This window comes from Brassica napus, chromosome C3 (assembly GCF_020379485.1).
Source record: "Brassica napus cultivar Da-Ae chromosome C3, Da-Ae, whole genome shotgun sequence".
Taxonomy (NCBI): Eukaryota; Viridiplantae; Streptophyta; class Magnoliopsida; order Brassicales; family Brassicaceae; genus Brassica; species Brassica napus.
In genome coordinates, this window is record NC_063446.1 from 26651721 (window position 1) to 26656217 (window position 4497).

A 4497-nucleotide genomic window follows, 5' to 3' on the forward strand; every position below is an offset into this window, starting at 1 on the left:
CCCCCTGATTTACGTGTGCGCGATATGTTTCTAGGTGATGTTTCAGTTGCAACTCTTTCTTCATCAGTTCTTGTACTTTTGGTCTGAGTTTCAAGTGAAAATCCATACTGCACGTTATTTGGAGGTGAACTCCATTGTTGATCATTTGATGATGAACCCCATTGTGGAGCCACTGGTGGAGAATTCCATGGTTGAGTAGTTGAAGTTGTACCCCATTGTGGAGCCACTGATGGTGAACTCCATTGTTGAGCATTCGATGTTGTACCCCATTGATTAGAAGTTGGTGGTGTACCCCATTGATGAGAAGTTGGAGGTGTACCCCATTGTTGCATACTTGGTGGTGCACCCCATTGTTGAGCAGTTGGAGGTGTACCCCATTGTTGAGCAGTTGGTGGTGTACCCCATTGCGGAGCACGTGGTTGTTGATCCCATTGTCCATTTACCCGAGCTGATGTTTCACTAGGAAGATTGATGTCTGCTTGTCTTGAAGAATTTAAACTTTGCCTCCGATTGGATGACGACATAACTACACACAATTTAAATAAATTTAGGTTTTACATTATTTACATAAATTTCTAATCATATATTTACTTTAATATTTAATATATTTAATTTAGTTATTGACTTAACTAAATTAAAATAAAAAGTTATTATACTAACATTACTATGAATCATTCGTACATATAATTTTTAAATCAAAACTAAAAACTATCATTTCTTCACGTGTATTTTGAAATTTTATTGACAATATAATATTTTAAATTTCTTTAAAAAATTGATCTTTAATGGTCAGATTATAAAGTCAGATTTTAATTGCTTTTATTTTGAACAACAGTTTTAATTGATTTTAATATAATAGTTACTATGTTATTACAACTATGTTGAGGGCAATTGTAAAACAAATTTCCAAAAAGAAAATAAATGGCCTAACGTTTAAGACAATCATTTTTATTAGTTCTTTTTATTAATATGTACAAATCAGATTTTGTTAATTGAATCTCGTTAATTCATTATTTTGAAATGCTTAGATTCTATACGTAACACAACGATAAATAAATTTATAACAAATTTTAAACAAGAATCACCATAAAATATAAAATCTAATGTTATTATATGGTTGAGTATATTACACTAGCAATGTAGTAATGAATAAACCTTAATAGTCTTTTATCATATAATTATAATTAACTTACTTAATTATTTCTATTTTAAATTATAAATATTACTATAAAACTTTGCTACCAATAAATATGCAACTAATGTTCTTTTCTATAAATATAACTAATTACAAGTGCACATAAATAATATAATATGAATATATACCTCATAAACTTTGGAGGATAAACCTTATGATCTTTGATCTTTGGAGAAGAGACTTTACGCAATAAGCTTTGCGGTGATAGAACTCTAGCGATAGAAGTAAAGTCTATTTTTTGTATGATATGCAAATGTTACATGTATTAGAGCAGTGTATTTATAGAAAACAAATATTATTTTTTTGTTATATCTTGAATCTTGAATCGTGTGAATAAACCCATGCTATACTCCACTCAACCCACTCCCTTTATCTGATAATGATGGTTCCTCCATCTATTTGGCTAAAAGACAAAATAATATTGGACCACTTGTGTTTCACCCATCATTTTTATCTTTGCAAGTTTTGTTTGTGAATGGATAAAAAAAGCGGGCGGCCCCCACCTGCGTATCTCCCACTGTTTTTTACGCTCCCCATTCTCAGCCTAAAACAATGAAGATGAAAGATAAATCTATAACTATAAAGTTGAAGTATCTGCCTTTTTAGGTTGTCCACATCACTCTGGAAAGGGCGGCTTTGTTGTCACGTCATCAGTTTCTCCTGGAAAAAAAAACCAGACTTTGTTCTCTTCCTTTCTAAACAAAACGCAGAACTTCGCTGTCTTATTAAATCGCACTATGCGGGACTATTGGGTTTAGTTATTATTTTAGAAAAGCCCATATAGCTTTTGTGACATTCTTCCTCAGGATTGCTTATCGTGACCCAGAGGGATGATTGAAGATTCCCTTCTTCGGCTTTCAACGGCGACGGCGAGTAACGCTTTCTTTAGACACCTGGCAACTCCTCCTGAATCTTCAGCTCACTTGAGATCAATACCAAAATGTATTCACATGCCTTTCCAATGTCCTCTACCTGATATAAAAACGTATTCATATGCCCTCTAAGATCCGAATCATGCCTCAATTCTATGACGATTCTGTAGATCATCTCCCTCAGATTCAGTCGACGATCTCTGGAAATAGGTGCTTGGAGCTTTCGGCTCTTATGGATTGAAACTAACCGTTCGATTTGTAGCAATGGTTCTCGGTTTGGTTTCGGAGAGCTTTGGAGGAGATTCCGAGACATCAATCAAAGTCAATCAAAGCTTTTCACCATACAATATACTTACATGATTTACTTCAACAAGGACGCTTGGAAGTTTCACATGTCAGATTCTGTAAAGTCGAATCAAGTAAGTAAAAATGGAAACTGTTATATCTCTTATACGTTTGTCTTTGCTATCGTATCGTTTGACTACTGTCTTAAACCGCCATGGAGCACCTCCTATCATCGAACACTCCCTACCTCATCTTAAATCTGGTAAGTATTTATACAATTTTTTTTTAATTTTTCCCCTTTATATCCTAATTTTTTCCAATCGTTGGTAAACGAATGTTGCCCAAATGCAAAACCTTAGTAGAAGAGAGAAATCAAGGATTTTATATCAGGAAACAACTATGAAAGATAGGAAATACCAATCAAATGAGAAACAGTCTGCTGCAAAGGAGCTTCTTGAAAAGGCATTGTGCCCTTTAATTAATAAGTGGTATATTGGAAACATGAATAGTGAAGTCAACGTAGATCCAGAAAATGACAGATACTTTTTTTTCACAAAATATAGATAGAAACTCAAGTTGTCATCCCATTATAAAAACAGTGTTATTTCGTTGAGTTGTGAGTTGTTCTTTTGAATATTACGTATTTGGTTCTTCTAATGTTGTGATATTAGTCATCATAAAGGATGGGACAGTGAGAAAGTAATGTTTTCGGTTCACCCCTCTAGGATTGATATGATTCAGTTTCATTTATGTTAGGTTTGTGTGAATCATTACATCCGTCACTTATCTGCACTTTTTGGGCCCTCAACTCTCCCTCCTTCATCTTTTGCAGTTGCAGCCCCTTTTTTGGATTGTGTTTGTGGCGTTTTGAGAAGAAATAGAAGAAAACCATGGCAGGAGCTGATTGTGCTCGATATCAAAGGCCGTGTTCGCGTCCGGCGTGACTACCACGGCGATGTGTCCGTCGCGCAAGCCGAGCGCTTCTTCTCCAAGCTCTCAGGGCCTGGAAATATCTTAAGGCAGCAACATGTTGCAAGTCTCTGGTTGTTGTCTACAATGGTATGTGCCTTATGCAAATCGGGATGGTTGCTAGATAAGCTGATCAAAGGATCGATGTAAGAAGGCGTAATGAAATCTAAAGCATGTAAGTAGTACCAATTTCCAGTTTATATTTCTGCGAAAATATGCATTTATCTAACATGAACAAAAAAATTGGTTGTTTTGTCAAAAGGTTATTTGGCCAGTATTTCTCTTTATATCATGGGAGATCAGAGCTACCTTTTCTACATGCAAATACACAGGTCTGTTGAGGATTGAGTGCTATACTTCATAGGTTGTAGAATCAATGACACTTTGTGGACTGTGTGACAAGATATATTAGTTTTCTCTCTGCTAGGTTGTGATTTTGCAGCCGCTTGGTGATAAGGGAATCACACGTATTGGTTGAAACATGATTAGATGCTTCACGTCTTCAGACCAGGTAAGAAAAACTCACACTTCTTTATATTGTTTGTAGCTTAGAAATACTAATAAGATAATTAAAAGAGTTGGTTTGCTCATTATGTCTAGGCTTACGTAGGCTTACATTCCTTCAATTGAAAGAAGCTGGTTGCGGGGAGGTGTTGTATTGGTTCAGCTTATATTTCCCAAGAAACAGATTGCAGTGAGTACCCAGCCCCGTAAAGCAGAGAAAATTCATCACATGCGTCGTCGCGTCGATCAGTTCAAAGAACTTATGAAAGCGTGATCATGTGGTTTAAACACAGAGTGGAAATGTAAAAATTGCTCAAGAAATCATGAACTAAACACTTATATATCAGCGCCGAGTTCTTTTTTCAATATAAACCAGTCATCTTCTTCACAGGATAAACTTCAAACTTCGAAGTGTTGTCTTAATGTAGACATGTGTTTCGTTTATGGGTGTCATTTTAAATGATCGTTCGAGAGACTAACAAATCAGTGGAAATTACACTGAATGATGTCTCTAGACTGGAGGACAAAAAATTGCTTCTCATAGAGGTTTGTATTATTTTCAGTTTTGAGCTTCTAGATGTAGATTTATTGATGCTCGCATAATCTTTGACTCACAGTTTTAGAAAAGCTTGTGATGTGTGATTATTATGATTTAAGCGTATGGAAAAAAAG

At 35.2% G+C, this 4497-nt stretch overlaps 1 long non-coding RNA gene across 4 annotated transcripts; it reads left to right on the forward strand.

Moving 5' to 3' along the window:
• Positions 1 to 470: 470 nt before the first annotated feature.
• Positions 471 to 4213, forward strand: LOC106401456. Of its 4 annotated transcripts, none has more exons than XR_001280471.3 (6): positions 1599 to 2614; positions 2712 to 2840; positions 3185 to 3496; positions 3584 to 3653; positions 3749 to 3832; positions 3922 to 4213. It is a non-coding gene; the product is annotated as an uncharacterized LOC106401456 (long non-coding RNA). The 4 variants fall into 4 exon arrangements; XR_007321416.1 differs by lacking the exon at positions 2712 to 2840 and having other exon boundaries at positions 1604 to 2137; positions 2238 to 2614; XR_001280469.3 differs by lacking the exon at positions 2712 to 2840 and having other exon boundaries at positions 471 to 2614.
• Positions 4214 to 4497: the final 284 nt, after the last annotated feature.